Consider the following 19,033-nt stretch of genomic DNA (forward strand, 5'->3'; position numbering starts at 1 on the left):
CCCTATCTCATCTGAGGATGCTAACCATAGAGAGTTTGTTTTCAATGGCAAGGACAGCAGGGATTCTGGAAGCCTTTCAGATACTTCAAGCCTTTTAGCTAATATTGATAGTTTTTTACTAACCACTGCTATTCGCCTTGTCTGAAACACTGATACATTTCCAAGCTCAAAATGTCTCACAAGATCAACTTCTGCGAGACACACTATTACATTTGATATCATTTTCCCTCTGTTGAACTCAACAGTTTCTAGACAGCACCTAGTACTGAATAAACAGGATGTTGTAGCAATGCATGTATTGGGAAAGAAAGATGCAAAGAACTGTAGGATAACTGAGCAACACATAGGGTCATTAGAGATACTCAACCTGATTCTCTGGCAGCATAAGAGAGCTAACAAGAGTAAATGACATGAATTGCTTTACACGATGCTGGCTGCATGAAGCAGCCTGAGCAAACCCGGAAATTCAGACCGATATGTCATCATTAGGTTGGAATTTCTGCCTTTTATTTCTGATATGGATTTCACAGTGCCAATATCCTTCCCTCCGGCGCGTTGGACAAATTAAAGTGACAAAACTCAAGCTGGAAATTGGGATCATTACCATATTAATCAAAGTGTCGATACGATAAAAATGAGCATAAACCTGCCAAATAATCATCTTACTAATGACTTAGGGCCCTGCCTCGTGTCACTCAGCACTGCAGCCTGCTCCACTGCCCCTTGCCCCCTTCCAGATGTCACTGGTTCACTGGGGCAAAGACTAACCTGTTATCTCTGTGTGATGATGAATTTGGTGTGTAATGACTGTGCTTTCTTATGGAACTTCTGTTTGTTAACAATTAGTACCACAGGGAAACCCTGAATTTCACTTTTTCAAGTCCCAATTCTTCATCGTGCCCAGTGAAGGTTTGTCCAAAGTGTTATATGCTCCATGTATACATATACACACACATTTCATTGCAATCGTATGCATGTAGGCACTCTTCCCTTTCCAAAAACGAGTTTTACACAAATTTCTGCTGTCAAAGTTCAATAAAATCAGCATTTTTGAATTAATTTTGATATTTCTCTGTCATTTCAAAGTTGCTGAGCTACGGTTACCAAAATAAAACTTCCAGGAAGAAAATGTGGTTGTGTGGGAAAAACTTGACAGTGATTCTCATGAAAGATGGTCCTTAAGCACTTCCAGTAACAATACAGGAAAACATTTCCTGTAAAATGGGTGCTAGCAAATTTGAAGCAATTTTTACTTTATACAGGAAAGTTGAAGGATTACAACGTGCTTCTTTATCAGTTGGTATTTCCTTGTTTACTCATGAGCTGGTTTTACAACTGGGGCAATAAGTTATTCATGACAACTGATCAAACACTGATTTAGCATTTGCATGCCCAGCTCCTGACCTAGGGATCTTTGTCTCTGCTTTCATGGCTGAGCTATAATAGCCTTGAAAACAGGGGTTTGACTGGAGGCTGACACACCATGGAAGCGGGGATGGCGCAGCACTAAGTACATATTCTTCACTCCATCACTGACATTTCCTCCAATGACACAAGGTCAGGCAAGTAATGAATGGCAAGGCAAAGCCATGAAAAATGGATATTAATGAAGTGTAACTATGAGTAATAATGCCATAAGCAACCTCTGATAACAAACACATTCTCCTAATAACATCTTCAATTATCTTCATTAATGTCTGTCCATGGCAAAATGTGCAATCTAGCCCTTCAGGACCACAGACACTGCCGATTTGGAACACACTAAGTGCTTCCTCCAGCTTATTCAGGAAAGTGCTTACTGACGGATAGCTTAAATGATGATAATACACATTTATCATCATTTTTCAGTAGCATATGCCTTCTTCATGTCATCAAGAACTTCAAATTTGTATAAGATTGCTTGTATTACTCAGGAGATGTATGGGCTCCAAGGAGATAGGAAACACTGCCTGTCAACTATGTGCAGTCCTGCTTCTTTGCCTCCAAGGTGAGGGGCTCCAGCGCCAGCAGGATCCACAGCAGAGCACTAATGTGGTGCACGGAGGGGGGTGTCCCAAACCAGGGCAACCTCAGGGGTAGCTGAGAGCTGCCAGAAGCCCACGGCTCATGGCACCGTGGTTGACAAGATCCTGGGTAGGGTCAGGAGCAACAGCAACCAAGCCCCCCCATGAATAAAAGCAGCCCTTTGGGAGCAATAACAACCAGCAGTGTCACCAACAGGATAGAACAATGACAAGGATGATGGTTCACCATCATAGGGAAGCTGGGAGAAGTCTCGCAATCACTGGCCCTGGAGCTTTGGCTGGAACTTAGGAGCAAAGAGAGGATTTGTGACCTTTAGAAGCAGCAGGAGGTAATCACTCAGGAGGACAACAAGGATGTCCTCAGGTTATGCAGGTAGAGAATTAGAAGGGCCATGGACTGGAGTTGAGTTCGGGTCCAGTTGTTTCCAGCAAATACGCACATCACATTCCTGCTCTTCCTTTTTAGAGCAAGCTCAGAGCTTCTGGAAGATGCCAGACAGCAGCTCTAGGAAATCAAATCCTTCATTCAGAATTGAGCTCAGCACGGCACCGACATCGTCCTCAAACTGCTCTCGAGTATCTGAGTCCTGTTTTGGAAAGGCACATTTCCAGGGAGAGCAGAGGTTATCAGGCAGCAAACCCTGGTGAGGCGTGCGACAAAGCAGGAATAATTAATGTGTAAAAGCATCTTTTAGGATATGGCCATTATCTCTATGGGAAGAATGAAAGTGAGACTAGAATTTCTGATAATACTTTGAGCCATTTACTGTGAGTGAAAGATACTGAAGTGCCAACAATCTTCTCCCTTCTTAAGAACAGCTCCAGGCTATTTATGTCCCACAGAATGATAGGAAAGACGGAACAAAACTAATTACTTTGTGTATTTGCTAAAATGTGTTTCAGTTCTAGATTGCTGTTGACTTGAACTTAGGGGTTGGGACACCGAGTGCAGGGATTATGAAAGCCTCCTGGGATGTCTCTCACTGCCTATTTTCAAAGCTATTTTTCATTGATGCATCTACAAAAAGGAACACTTTTAATGCTTACAAATTCAGTTAAAAACTATGTAAAACTGACTCCAAGTATGAAGGAAACTATGTAAGCACTTCTCATGGAACTTGCCTGAGATGCTGTGTAATGGGAAGGAAAATCGGAGGGATTTCCACGTCACACTCAAGCCTTGCCGAGCTATTTTTATAGTGATTGAAACTTAATAAAGTCATCATCTGTAAATTTGCTCTCCTCTCCTTTGAATTGGAAAACATTTAGTCTCAACCCCTGCAGCCCTACTGTGATCATACAGAAATGCTAATGAGGTTATGTCTCAATCTAGTCCTCCCTGGTGCAAACAGAGTGAGTCTTTTCAACTCAGGAACCTCATTTATCTTCGGCAAGTTATTCTGTTGTTATTATTCCTACTACTGCTGCCAGAGCAGTGACAGCTGAGCAGAAAGGTGGAGGAAGGAGAAGTGATTTCATGGCAAGGGAGGGACTGGTAGCGCTCCCATACTGTTTACCCACTTACTGAGCTACAGTCACAATAATTAAAGACATTAAGGATGGCAGGAGTGGAAAATAACTCAGGGTACCAATGAATTAGAAGGCTTAGTCAATGGAGGGGGTGAACTTTAGTAGGTAAGATCAGAGGAAGATGTGAAAAATTAACATTCCTGCCACTGAGTTGTTTCTATGCTTTCTTTTCATTAACTACCTTCGTTTTGGATGCATGGAAACATTTGTCTTGTGAAATTTTACCTATGCAGACTGTAATGCACATAAAGCACAATTACAGCAGCCCAGCTCACTGCTGAAATGACAGCCCCGAAACTGAACTCTTGTTAGCCCAGCCAGGCTACAAATCTTCTCAGAGTAAGGCTCCAGAACAAGATCTCATCCTTGCCAGAGAGGTATCACAAGATGACAAACAGCCAAAGAGAAAGTAGTAATTCTGTGGGTAGAGAAAGAAAGGGCAAAGTAAGTTATTCACTGGGGCTGCTGAAGCGCGTTATCCGCATGCCTCTGTTGTCCCCCAAGAAGCAGCTTTTGAACGTGACCAGATTCAAGCTCTGCTGAAGTGTTTTTATGAGAAGAAATAGTGGAAGGATTTTATGTGGTGACACTGCAGCCCTGCAGACCCCAGCCTCCCATCACACCCACACTGCTGATACAGAATCATAGAATAGTTAGGGTTGGAAAGGACCTTAAGATCATCCAGTTCCAACCCCCTGCCATGGGCAGGGACACCTCACACTAAACCATCTCGCCCAAGGCCTCCTCCAGCCTGGCCTTGAACACTGCCAGGGATGGAGCATTCCCTGGGCAACCCATTCCAGTGCCTCACAACATTAACAGGAAAGAATTTCCTCCTTAGATCCAATCTAAACTTCCCCTGTTTAAGTTTGAACTCGTTACCCCTTGTCCTATCACTACAATCCCTAATGAAGAGTCCAGCCCCAGCATCCCTATAGGCCCCCTTCAGACACTGGAAGCTGCTCTGAGGTCTCTTCTCCAGGCTGAGCAGCCCCAATTTTCTCAGCCTATCAGCAACATGAAGGTGGAAGCTGCAGCCTCCACAGTGCAGGTGCACGTTGGTACCCCCATGCTCAATTCCAGGGGGGCAGCTTTGCTTCGAGGGGTGAGGCAATCTGCTCTGGCCATGACAAAGAACAGCCCTGCAGAAACCATCATGAGCCTGCCACCACCCCTCCAGTCCAGGCGGCTGTCCCAGCCCTGCTGCCATCCCCTCCTGCAGCTCCGGAAAGGGGTATTTACTGAGATGTGGTAAAGCAGGAGGATTTGAGGGGTTGGATGTCATCTCCCTAAGCCATGCTGCTCTACAGGCTTTGCAAAGGCATTTCCACAGAATAAGGAACAAAAGGATTAGGAAAAGGTGTGAATAATGCACTTCTACCCTGTCTATCCTCACTTGCTGTAACAGATTGGTAAAATAACTTCATCCACCAGTTTATTAACAGCTTGCCCTCTCTTGCATCTCACCTCTATAATGAGATAGAGCAGATATGATGGATTACATTTTGCCTCCTGCTTCCATCCCGAATGAATTATCATTTCACTCTCCTCGCAGACTCGTTCCTTGGCTGCCTGCAGCCCATTAAGTGTTGGGCAGGAGGAGGGGGAGGATGAAGCTATGGGATGTAAAAGGGAAAGGTCCCACTGAGAAAGCAGGTTTAATTTTCAGACTGGAAGATACAAAATTAAAAGAGAAAGAGGAGATTCTCCCTCTTGTACCTCATCTGACTGCACTCAGAATGCAAACAGGAAAACCCTCTTGCAGGGAGGATCTGAGCATGCAGCTCTTGCTCTCAAAACACTCTCTCCATCACTGAGGGCTCAGAGCCCAGACACAGTCAATCACCATGAGCCAGGCTGGAGGTTTTTTCCCCTTTGACCAAAATGCCTTATTCTGCAGCTCTGCCCCAGCAAAAGCCCTTAGAGAGCCAAGTATTCCCAGAGCCATAATTCTTACCCTGCTCTTGACAAGAAGCACTTGAAACCATCTCTCTTCTAAAGGGTTTTACTCACGCATCAGAACAGATCCTCTAAAATGTAACATACACTTCTGTGCATCTTGCTTAAGGAAACCCATGATTAACAGAAATCAGAGGGTTTTCAAGCACACTGAAGGCTTCAGCTGACTTAGTTGCATTTAAGGAAAATCAAGATGCTTCAAGACTACTGATCTACCACAATGCCACTAAATACCTGGTTTCTCTGCCACAGGAATAAGCTACTAACTCACCCCCATTACTTCTGAATTCATCAGTCCTGATACTTCAAGGAAATAACACGTCTTACCCTGTGCAGTTGTTGAAAGACTATTTAAATAACCTAAGGATGATAATACAGAGTCATGCTGGAACCGAAATAATTGTGTGCGTCCCTTTTTATACAGCATCTTTGGGTTTAAGCCTCCTATAAGCAGAACCAAGTACTTGCCATCAGAAGAGACGCCCAATCCAACTCCAAGAACTTTGATGGATCTTTCAGCAGTAAGTTTGTGTGATTATACGTTGGGTGAAGACACGAACACTGCCTTTGCACTTTAAAGTCAATTTAGCACTATGAAAATTCATGAAGCAAAAATTAATAAGCTTCATGCAGCTTCAGCACTGACCTCTGGTTTTCTGCCTCTCTCTTTGACAGGAATCAGCTACAGGTTCCACTACTTATTTTGTCCCCACAACCAGGAAAAAGCCTCAAGGAATTTGTTCTATCTTGTAGCAGCAAAAACCCTCCAGCCATCACCACTGCAGTCCTAACAGCTCACTAATGTTTCCTCTTTACACTGTCTTTCCACACTGGATTCGCTCTAAAGCATGTTTCAGTTTAATGTGAACAATAGGTCCAACCACTGTTAGCAATATACTTTCAGAGACTATCTGAGGGGTGATGGATTCTTGATGGTAAGACCTAAATGTATTTAAATGGGCAAATTAAATCATAAAAGAGTTTTGGCTTTTGATAAACTTGAGTTGCTCACCACAAACTCAGTTAAAAAGAGAGCGGCTCGGCTGACTTAGCAGCTCATCAAACACCTTTAATTCCCATCCTGAGAGTTTCATGCTGTGGTGGGAATATGAAAGGTATTGATTTTGCTCACACCTACGATGGACAAGATCTAAATTTGATATCAGTTACCCAATGTTATATGCAGCAAAGACAAATTGGAAACAACAGAAAGGTCTGCCCTGAGGGAAGGTGATCTGTATCACAGACATCCCAGTAACACCTGAAGGCACCAGCTGCCCCACTCTGTGCATACATAGAGCCTGCTGGGCACCAAGAAAGTATCTGCAGTCCTGCATCCATCTCCATGGCCCCCAACATAAGAGGGATGCGGAGCTGTTGGAGCGACTCCAGAGGAGGCCACGGAGCTGCTGGGAGGGCTGGAGCAATGATTCCGAATGCCATGAACCCAGCTTTGTCACCAGGACTTTGGCTTATGAGGATTAAAGCTTAAGCACTCAGATCCCACATTCTCTGTCTAATAATCCTGTAATAATACCTCCCTAAGACTCAGAAGAGGAAAGAAAATAAAGGGGCGACAACAAAAAGAAAAAGAAGAAAAAAAATTGATTTTTATTACAAGTTCCTGAAAAACATGGGTGGGCTGGAAAAGTCTGCTGCAAATCCCCCCATGAGCAGAGCCTGGGATGAAACAAGAGCGGAGGAACTCTGAAAAGACAAGGAACCGACTTTGACAGATGGATGTAAATGTGTCTTTCAGTGCAGGAGAACAGTTGATTCTAAGGCATGAAATCAAATTAGTGCATCTGCAGCTGCCTATGTGTCATCCAGCTTCATATTTTACACACTAAAGACATTTTTTAACCTCATGTTAGCTACACTTCCTTTTTTTTCATTATTACACTCCAGGATTTGCAAAATGGTATTGGCAGGTATTAAAATGAGAGCTGAAGCAATGGTGCAATCTGTCTCATTTCTATTGTAACACGACAGAAAGCTTTTTTGGACTCATTTGCTATCAGGTAGGGAAAAATAAAATCCCAGTAGCACTTCAGCAACAAATGCTGAACTCTTCAAAGCAAGTAGTTCTGCATCTCTTGATGAAGTGGAGGATAGTTGGTCCTTACTTCCCCCTCGAGCTTCTCATCCCCCTGCCAAACACTCTCAAAAGCCTCCATCACCACCAAGCGTCAGCAGAGTGGCAATCGGAGCTGTTCCCCAAGGACATTAAAGTACTTAGTGATGGACCTGAGCAGGAAGGAAGCAACTTTGGCAAAGGTGTTGGAACAGTTCAGGACATGTTTCACACTAAAGGGTCTGGACACTGCCCTGAGCACCGCGCATCGCTGGGGAAGCAGCAGAGAAAGGCTCAGACCCAAACCACGCAGACTGGCTGCAGCAATGTCCCCTGTTCCCAAATGCTTTCTGGATGCTTGCTCTGCTTCTGCCATGTTTTCTAAGCCCACACTCAGGGTGGTTAGAAAGGAAACCCAGGAGCAAAGCAGAGATGTGGAGAACAAATGGGTCACAACTGGTCCCCCATCCCAGCACAGCTCGGAAGGATCTTTTTTGCAAAGAATCAAAGCCTTCAACAAGTTCTGGAATCTCTCTTGTGCTTTTCTCCAAGCTGCCTGGGTTGATGAACTCCCTCATTTTTATTCTCATGGGGGTGGAGAACCAGTGCAGAATCAAAGAACCAACTGGGTTGGAAAAGCCCTTTAATCCCATCCAGTCCAACTGCTCCCCAGCAGTGCCAAGGCCACCACTTGACCCATGGCACTGAGGCCTCATCTCCATGGGGTGTGAACACTTGCAGGGACGGTGCCTGCAGCCCTGCCCTGGGCAGCCTGTTCCAATGCCTGAGCACCCTCTGGGGCAGGAATTGTTCCTCAGCTCCATCTAAACCTGCCCTGGTGCAGCTTGAGGCCGGTTCCTCTTGTCCCATCCCTTGTTCCTTGGGAGCAGAGCCCAGCCACCTCCTCATGTGTACACTCAGAAAAAACATTTTCCTTGTTAAAGCCCAATTAAAGCTGTTATTAGATGTCCATATATAACGCAGCCCTATTGCACTGCAGCCATATGGAAGTTAAATTATGAATCATTTAAAAACCTCCTATTTTAAAATAAGAGTCTTATTTGCAGTCTCAAACCCAGTGCTTTTAACTCACAAGTTACTCGGGATTTCAAATCCTGGGAACACCACAGCACTGATGACTAAAACTTTGCTGTCTGATTTCCAACACAAACATTTATGCACAACACTTCAGCCCTCCATGAGCAATGATTACATTACAGAATGGCTGCCTACAGCCCTTGGAATTGATCAAAATAAAAAGCTGAACTTGTACCGCTCTTAGAAACAATTCCTGAGGGTTTGGTCAAATTCTGTACAGGATAAAATTAAACAGAGATTGATTTATGTAGAGGGAGTAGCAGTGGCAAGGTTGGCGAATTGTGTATGCTGCAAGTGGGAATGGCTATTGCCAGAACACAAACCACATTAATTGTAACAGAAATAGGAAGACAAAAGGTACTGCTTTCCTTCCCGTACCAGACAAATCTATGAGCCAAAATAAAAAGCTTAACTACAGGAAAGGTGATTGCTTTCTTGTAACACAATGAGACAGCAAAACAAAATGAGGGGTTTACAAGTCCTAATCATTCGATTCCCATCCCTGATGCTTCATTTGTCATTCCCTGTATAGCAGAAAGTCAAGACTTAATATGTTACCAAGTGAAGAATTTGATTGAATAAAAGGACCTGAATAGCATAGGATCCTGCACTGGAATGATTTCCTCTTGCCTCCCTTAAAAACAAAAACTCACCTCTGCTGAGTGACTCAGAGCAAATACAGGAGAGCTTTTGCAACCTGCCAACCAGGATGGATCTGGTAAAAACCAGTCAAAATAAAAACCCAGGAAGAGAGTCATTAGAAGGTACATCCCCAGCTGCCTGGAGCTCACACATTTCCTGGTTCTATATCCTAACCCACCTAAAGAAGGCAAGGGCCCAAACTGATGTTGGTTTTTATCATAGGGGAAATCCCAGATGGGCATGGAGAGCCCTCGATGCAAAACAGGTTATGACTGCAAAGACTTCCTGATGAAATGATTTCAGTTATGATGTCTCCCATGTGAAGCTGTAACTTCACTGGTGATGTTGCTTGAGCATCACTAAAAAGATCTATTTCTGCATAAAGACGTGATGAAAAGCACCTCTTTTCGCCTCTGACTCAGCAACACCACCAATGAGTAACACTGCTACAAGACACCTCTCAAGCCTTTAGCCTACTGCAGTACTGGCTTATTTTCCCCCCATCCCACCCCATCCCATTTCCCTTTTCCTTTAAAACTCAGTGATGTCTCTGTCATGTTACCATTTCAAATCCCCTGTTCTTACATGCATGTTACATTTGTGATGCCTGCTGTGGCTGCACACTGAAAGCAAAGTGCCAAACAATGCAGGGAGAAGGAGGCGAAATCAAAGCATTTTAGAAATCTTAAGCTTGGCAAAAGCTGTGTATAATTTTGCTTAGGCTGCAAGTTGCCTTGAGAAAACACTATCAAAGCACCATCTTTTCCAATTGCTTGAGCTTTACTTTTTAAGTTTATTTTTGCTGCTTATAGTAGATCCCAGACTGACAGCTCTGACTGTATCTTTTCAATGTATGCAAGAATAAGAAGCAACAACTCAGCAACAGCACAGGCAGCTGATGTATCCTTTCCCTAATAAGAAACCCAAACCGTTGACTTGGGAGCATCACCCAGAAGGGTTGTGAACCCCCAGTCCTGTCCTGCCCTTGATTCCCTTCAAGCTCCCTGCTTGCAGAAGCACTGGTGAAAGACACAGCCGGAACTATAAATTGACAGTCCAGTAATGAACAATTGATGAACATTTCACAACCAATCTGCTCCAAGTCCATGAGGCTGCATACAAATGAAATCAGAACAGAATAAACATTTCAAGTCTCTTGGAAGACTGAGCCTTCCCAAAAGCCACTGCTCTAGCTGGAAAAGCTCATTTAATGTAAACCCACAATGCACAGGTATTTGTTGCATTCCAATGCCAATGGAAAATTCCCATTTGGATTCATTTTACAGCGCTCTGACTTCATACACTAGTAGCAAAGAGGCCTTTACCATCTTCCTAGAGTTAATGGAGACAAGGCTGGGAAGCTCATCACTGCTCTGTGATCCTGTGTCTGCAGTTGGACCATCCCCCTGTTCATCCAGCAGGTCCAACAGTAACATTAGAAATTCCCAGTGTTCTTAATTCACAGGCTAAAGCAGAAAATTGCTATTATTTAAAATAAAAACACCTCTACCTGTAAATCCGGTGGTACAAGTGATTTCTGGGGGTCCTTCCCTGGTGGTAGATGAGCTGTTCTCATACTGCATCGCTTCCTGATATAAGGATGCAAATTACAGGAGCTCTAGTTCCTGAAATGAGCATAGACAAGTTGGAAATGCATTAGGTTTGGGAGCAAGCTTGGCTGCCAGTATAATATTACTATTACAGCAGCTATCCAGTTGGAAAGAACCAGCTCATCCTCACACACAATGAAAATAAGCAGGTAAACTTGCTGCTGTGATTTCACAAACTTTCGACACCTGCACTATTTATATGCTATATACAGTTTATTATAAGCCAGCAATTAAAACTCTTTTCTGTATCAAGTAAGGTCAATTTTGGTACCTGTGACACAGAGGCTGAGTGACAGAGGTGCTGCCTCTGGCTCCCAAACCACCCTCTCACCTCTTCATTCCCAATTCACCTTTGGCACTCCTGAAAGAGCCCTTTCTATTGAGCTGACTGTGCTGGGGGCTTGCACAGCTCCCCCCCAAAGCACCACCACCCCCCCCGATGCTGCAGGCTCTGTGACTCACAGAACAAAGTGGGTTGAAAAACCATCTGAGAAGTAGATGGACTTTTTTGATCTGCTGCCTTGTGATGTGTTCTCACAAAGCGAATGCTCCTCAAAACACGTGAGGACGTGGTAACGCTGCTGCTGCTTTTGATGCAGCCCTGTCTGCACTTAAAGCAAATCCTCCGGTTGGATTAAAACACACTGACTGTATGGAAAAGCTCGTAACTGGCCACAAACTGGCTCTATCTCCCAGACTGAAGAGCAGGAAAAAGTACAAAGTGAATGTATTTCCTCAGTGACACAGCCAGGTGAAATGACAGGACTCAGGGGAGGAGGGAAGAGCAATAGCACAGCAGTGAAGTGCTTCGGCCTGTCCCCAGCATCCCCAGCTAAAACCCTGCTCACGCTATCAGACACAGCATTTCTGCTCCTGTTTGACTTAACCCCAGTCCTGATCCAGGCACCGTTGCAAGCAGGACTGGTTCCTGATTTCAAACTTCCTAGGGTGCTTCAGATAATTTGCATTTACTTAAGTTTTCAAACCCGGGAAGTATTTTAGGGCACCACATATCCTAAAGGCTGATGAAAGGCTGGCAGTAAGCACCTTCAGTAGTTTTAATGATCACTGCAACTCATTTACTGCAACCACCTCACTTCCTACAGCAAAACCAACCTCTTCAATCTCACAGGAACTGCTTGGCCAGAGAATGGACAGGGACAGCGAGTGCTGCACAAAGGTGTGGGAAACCCCCCACGAGAAAACACAGGAACCTGCTTACAGGCGTTTGCCTGGTTTATCTGGTAGTGGCCACATAAAGACAAGAAGAAACGGAGATTTTCACTTAAATCTCTAACTGAAACGTGCTGCCAGTGTTAACCCATCATTAAGAGAGTGTTCCAGCAGGAGCGGGGAGCAGGCACTGAGCTGTCGCAGAGCCCCCTCTAGCGCGGCTCCCCACGCTCCCCGGCCAGACACACACATGGAGGAGCTGTCAGGCTGCATCTGCTTACTTGTTTCTGTGCCGTTGGAGTTATTTCTGTGCAACCACGTTATTTATGGCTATTGTCAGGAGGAGGGAGGAACTGAAGGGGAGTTCAACATCAGCCAGTCTGCCCAGCAGAGCCCTGCCTGGAGACCTCTCGCTATCTGACATGCTGAGAAATGAGATAAGGATCGTTGCCATCATTATATAGGCTAAATCTGATTTGGAAAGACTGCAGAGATTCCACCCAATCCTGGTAAATGAGTTTCTATCCCTCAGTTTCCAATGCAGTTCATGTGTCAGACCAGACCTGCAGCTCCGCAGTCCAGAGGCAGCTTAATCAAACACCTTCAAAAATGTAAAGAAACACTGCAATGAATAATATTTGTGCATAAACTGATCTGAATGTTATCAAATGAAAGGACTGAGTTTAGGACCTGGAAGTATTTCTGTTATCACACTTCCATATTTTTATAAAGCTGTGAGGGGGTTGTTTGAGCCTCTGTAAACTGTCTTCAGCTCTTAAAATCCATCTGAACCACAGCGTATCTGCAACAGATTACAGTCCAGGTTTAAGGATCTGCTGAAGAAAGAACTGGGTGTGATTTAAATTTACCAAGTAGCCATCAATTCTAACCATGAAGAATAAAGTTCAAAAATAAAATGCAATCCTGGTAAAAAGAACTAGGGCAACTGTTTCCTGATCTTCCCAAGAGCTCCCTCCACAAATCCTCTTCCCTGAGGTATTTCCCACATCCGCCTAGCTGGGTCAAACAAGCATCTTGCTGCATCCCTGAGGAATACCAAGTGCTGCCTCCCTAATTTCTCTAATGAGACAGCCAGCAGCAGAGACCCCTGCTCCTCACAGCAGGGATGGGGGCTGCAGGCCCTGTGCACTCCATGTCCTTCCCAACAGCTGCTGAACCCTCACATCTTAATGGCAATCGAGACATTCCCAAAAGGAGGCAGAGGCAGCCTGTGCAAGGACAGCAGGGCAGCAGTTCTGTGCTATCAGCTTTTGAATTCGTGGAGTAACAAAAACCGACCCTCAACTTCTGCTCTTTGCATATAGGACCTTTATTTTGTGGCCCACAGCATCAAGGGACGTGACGCTGACACCGCTGCAACTAGTGAAAGATGCCTTAAGAGGGCTGTCTAACCAAAAAACTCACTGTGCATCTCTAGCAGAGCTAATAAAAATCGTTCTCTCCCCCTGCAAACCTTTCCTTCCTCAGGACTTTCTTTGAGACTCTTCAGCTGAGAAGAGCTGATCCCATGAGTGTTCTCCATCACGACTCTCATCACAGTGCACGCACAAACCTCACCATGAACTCAGACAAGCTGTCCTTTTGATTTGTGAGGCTCACAAAAGGATCACAGCTTCAAGCTGCTGAGAAGGGGAGGATCAGGTTATGAGGCTCCTCTTACTCTGCTGCTTGAAGAAAGTATTTTATATACGACTCACATGCAATCTTTTTTACCTTTTTTTACCATTACAACAATGAAGAACTTAATTTCTTACAGACACCTGAGACCCCCAGAAGTCATTGAGAAGTGACTTGTGCAACCACAGCTGTGTCACCTACACCTCTCTATCTTTCCTCCTGATTTTTATAGCACTTACTTGATACCTGTTGTCTATATACTAAAAATAACCTTGCAGCTGCAGCGCTTAGGGCTTTGCTTTAACAAAGCCCTGACCTGACCCCTGAGACACAACTGCATTAAACTCACACCATCACCAGCAATGAAGCACATTTTCCTCCATCTGAAATGGGTTTTGAATGTTGTGCCCTCCACTACATCCATACCCCATCACACTGACCCTGGGGGGAACAGAACAATGCTAAGGAGCAAAGGCACAGACAGAGCACAACCCCAACTGCCGACCTCCTGAAGCCCAGACAGGGCCAGTCATCTCTTCTGATGGGCCATGGGAGTGCCCACACTTAGTAGCTGTCATTCAGCAGCCTCAGATCTAACCTGCAGGACATTCCATTACAGTCAGTATCAACATATCATATGTGAGGTCCAACGATAAGCTGCACTGGAACCAGTCATGTGTTGGGTTAGCAAAGGAGAGCCAGAGATCCCTCCAAGGCTTGGAGAAGCATGAGCAGTTGTCTGAGGCCAACCACAGGGACACAGATGCCAAGTCTGCAATTGAGAGCATTCCCTCAGGCAGGCTCTCAGGTCCCAGATGCAGTTGTGTTTTCTTCTCCAGTGTCCCTTGTGTGAATAAAGCCCCAGGTCTGCTTTTCTGTACCTGAAAGCATTCACCTGCTGCAAGATCCACCGGTTACAGTTATCAGTTATTAGTACTGCTCGCATCAGCGGCACAAGCCAGCAAGGAAGATGGCTGTGCACCTCCTTGAACAAGATAGCTCCTAATGGTGGGATTTGTTTGACACTTTGCTACAGGGAGATGAAGAGGACTTTCCCCTTCTGCTCCCTTTTGTTCCAGACACTTTCCATTTGCACCTCATGGGGCAAGTTACACACTTCACTATGTCCATAGATCAAAGGTCAAAAAAGGAGACAGGAAAGGGTGATGGAATACTGAGTAGGAGACATTGCAAAGATGGTTTAAATAAAAAGGTTTTTTTTCTCCCTTCTTTTTAACATTTCTGTAAAGTGCAAATGTGAAAAAAACACCCACAGCAATATGGGTTAAGGAACATTTGTCAATAGGAAAGAGAATAAAAGTAGGCACCAAAACAACAGAAATAATGACTCTGCTTTCCAGATTTTGATTCCAAAATACCTGGTGCCTCAGGCAGTTATCTGAAAACTCTGCCTTAGCACAGAACCCCCCTGCTTCACCTCAAATAGCTGTAGTTAACAAATACTTCATGTGTGTGTGTATGAGAGCCACTGACAGCCTACAGCTATATGGAAAGATGGAACTGCCAAGAGGGAATAGAAGCAAAGGCAAAAAGAAATATTAGAGCAATATATCTTAGGCTTGGAGAAGAGTATTTCCTCTTTGTCTTTTCCTCCATGTCTGAGGGAGCTAAAAAGTTGAAGTGCACCTAAACCACTGCTGTGTGCAGGAACACTGTGCAAAGCTCCTTACCCACAAGGATTCTCATCACCCTCAGGTCACCATCCAACCTGCCCATCTGCATCTTCTGGAGCACACAGCAGTGAGATTTTTCCCAGTGCCAGTTGCTGCGTATCTTCCCTGAGATCATTACCAACAGAAATGGGAAGATGTTCCCATACTCCTGACACAAGATGCATCCAGCTGGGATTACGGCAGGCTTTTCCTTTCCTCTTGTTCCTTACGGCTTTGCCACACTGCCTCAGCCAAGTGGTCCAGGCAAAGCTCTGAACTCCATCTGTGTGCTTTAACTGTGATGGTTACAAAACCAGATCATCAATATTTAAGGAATCACTGTTTCACAGCATGCTTCCAGATGTTCCTGCTTTCATTATTGCCTTCTTACTTGAAAAGTCAACAGGATGTGATATATTCAACATACAATCTACTCTGACACTCATCTCCACGCTGTTGTCTCTCACAGGATACTCCCACCAGACAAGTACATTACTTCTTGCACAATTACCAAAATGAAATTTGTGTTTAAGAGCTGCCAGAATGCAACAAGCAAACATCTTGAGCTGAATCCCTCTGCCCACATACAAGGGACACAGGAGGCAGTGGCAGAGCCAGCCGGTTGCTCCAAGCCATACATCTTGTAACGGCCAGTCCCTGGTGCACACAACCCAGCCACTGCCTGGAGGAATCACTGTTGATGCTGACAGCATTGCTGCTAGGAATACTGCTTATCTGTCCACTTCAAGCCAGAGAAAGCAAGTATCAACAGAAAAGATATCCTAAAGCAGAGCTCAATTCCTTCAGTACTCAGAGATGCTTTCGCCTCCATGTCCATGGGGATCCCTGCTGCTGGTGGACATCAGAGGCTTCTAGAAACCACTCATTAGCAGCTGATTTTGTTCTAGAATCCAAGAATGTCTGTGCCTCTCAAGTACTTCCTGAACACGACTGCACTGTACGGTTCAGCCAGCTGAATAATAGCTCATATTCTCCTCATACCCCTGGGAGGAAAACCACCTCACAGCTTTCCCCAGCAGAGATGGGACTCCAGAGAGAACAGCTCCTGCCCTGGTGGGAATTACTCTCAGATTCCCAGATTTGTCTCTCTGACACAAGTACAACACTTCTCACAGCAGGGTTTTGTCAATGGCGCCAGTGGGAGGAGTGGAGCGCTTGCTTATAGGTACCTACATGACCTGGGTAAGCAGATTTCTATCCCTGTATCCCTCAGTCTGGCCATTCACCTAGCTTGAAAAAAGTGTGTTAAAAACTGTTTATCTCCTTCCATTTGGATTTCCCTTGTCTGAACCACAAGAACATAAGCCCCATTTGATTTCAAAGCCGCTTTGTATTCCATTTAAGACTCTTTCATCTGTTACCCAGAGATGTAGGAGGACTCTGAGTTGTGTCACCTTCTAGTCTCTGCCAATAATGTCATAATTTGATATGGAAACTATGCATGCTATTATATTCTAATTTGATATCTAAAACATGCTTTGGCAGAGTCCTATTGATGCAGTTATCTGATTCCTCTCTGCCTTTTTATTCTGAAAATACTCAGAGGGAATATGTCGTATCGCATTTGCGTTACACACACTGAATCTGTGGAACTTCCAGTCGCTTTTTTTCTACAGCTTGGTAAATACATGAACATATTAAAAAAAGGAAAATGCCAAGACTGCAAATTGGATAAAATTCAACCACACGTTATAGACAGAGAATTCCTAAAGCTCTAATCTTAAATACTTGATCTTTTATTTTCTTCAGTCTCATCCCTCCTTTCTGCTCTTCTTATTCCAACTCCCTGTCTCCAGATCACTTACATCTCAATCTACACAGGCCTCACCAAGTGTAGTTGTCTCTTCTTCCACCCATTTGTACTGCACATTTCTGCTGAATCTAAGGAGAATCCTGGACTGGTTTGGGTTGGAAGGGACCTTAAAACTCCTCCAGCTCCAACCCCTGTCACGGGCAGGGACCCCTTCCACTGGAGCAGCTTGCTCCAAGCCCCTGTGTCCAACCTGGCCTTGAGCACTGCCAGGGATGGGTCAACCACAGCTTCTCTGGGCAATGCCCTGGTGGAAAGGCTTTTTGTGAGAACACTGGAGTATTTTAAAAGGAGATAAGAACAGTCTCCTGCAGAATATAAAATAAACCTGAAGACGAGGACTCATCTTGACTCAGGATGCCCATGCTTCACACAAACAGCACTTGCCATGGCTGGCTTAAACTGGAATTAACCTCACTGAAAGCACTGCAAATACTCAAGGATTAGGCTATGGAACAGTTGGACAGAAAACTGGGAGACTGCTGCTCACGATAGATCAATATTTATAAGGAAGTGATACAAACTGATGAGGAAGGGCAAGCGGTGCTGTTGCAGCGCATGTGCCCAGCCAGAAGTGACACAAACTGACAGGGGAGGGGAAGCCAACCACTGACATAATGAAAAATCACAGCATAAAAGCAATCCCAATGCAGTTGATGAAGCAGTTTGCCAGAGGAAAAAGAAAACCAACCATCAAGTTCTAAACTAGAAGGCCAGCTGAGTGCAAAGGGAGAAGGGAACAGAGAATCAAGAGAGAATCAGAGCATCCGTAGTGAGCAACCAGGCTGGGAAAGCTCCCTCCTTCCTGGAGGAGAAGCAAAACTGTCTTCCCAGAAAGAATATTTCTGCCACTGCTAACTGCTCCCACATGGGTAACTGCCCTAATTCAACTAAGTTTGTGTGTCTAATGAACTATGGTGAAGAGAGCTTCGTTATGAACCCAACAGTACCATGGAATAACTGCGAGCACAGCTGAAGCAGACACATTCCCCCAGACAGGGAATGCTGTGAGCTGGAAAACGGTGTCTTCAATATATCAACAAAGAAGTTACTCAGAATTAGGCAAGACATCCTTCCATGGAGAATCTATCTTCATGCAGAAGGTAAATGAGCTGGTAACACCACATAGCTTTCTAGAAAGCTCTGGCGCTCTGAGTAACAGGTTCACTTTTTACCACCCAGGGTTATTATTTGAATTGCCATCTCTCCCCCACCCCTGGATATGAATTTTCTCCAAAGAACACTGAATTTAGGTATATTTTATGAATTCAATGTGCAGCAGAACCCAAGGAAGATAAAAAGTGTCATTTAAGAGAATGAAGGTTACAAACGGTTTCAATTAAAGCTATGCACCCCCCTGGATTCCATTTCCCATATTTCAGTATTTGCCCATGATGTGCACACAAACAGCCCTCCAAAGAATCCTGCCCTCAGTAATTTTCCCTTTTCTTAATCCTGATGTATAGAACGTGGCCTCCTGGGATATTAAGAGGATTCCATAAGGACAATCCAACTTCATATTGATTCTATTTCCCAGATCCATAAAATCTGTTGCCGTAGGAAACATGAGAGTGAAGAACAACAACAATGCCTGGTGAAATTTAAATACTACTCCTAGCAAGAAGAAAAACACCATAAATGGGAAAACAGCAGAGGATGACGCTTGTTTGCTATGATTGTGCTACACAAAACACACAATATGAACTGACAAGGGAAGGAGATGATCATTGTTTGAATAACATCAATATCAACGCAGACGCGTATGAATCTGGCAAGGGATA

General features: G+C 44.5%; 1 long non-coding RNA gene across 1 annotated transcript in view; it reads right to left on the reverse strand.

Moving 5' to 3' along the window:
- Positions 1-10,712: 10,712 nt before the first annotated feature.
- Positions 10,713-19,033, reverse strand: part of LOC133217437 (uncharacterized) — a 102,170-nt gene continuing 93,849 nt past the window's right edge. Inside the window, exon 7 of the long non-coding RNA XR_009726874.1 lies at positions 10,713-10,952. This is a non-coding gene — a long non-coding RNA (uncharacterized LOC133217437). The remainder of the gene's footprint in view (positions 10,953-19,033) is intronic.

This window comes from Neopsephotus bourkii, unplaced genomic scaffold (assembly GCF_033783945.1).
Source record: "Neopsephotus bourkii isolate Nb327-2 ecotype Australia unplaced genomic scaffold, CSIRO-AGI_Nbou_v1 NB_1139, whole genome shotgun sequence".
Classification (NCBI taxonomy): domain Eukaryota; kingdom Metazoa; phylum Chordata; class Aves; order Psittaciformes; family Psittacidae; genus Neopsephotus; species Neopsephotus bourkii.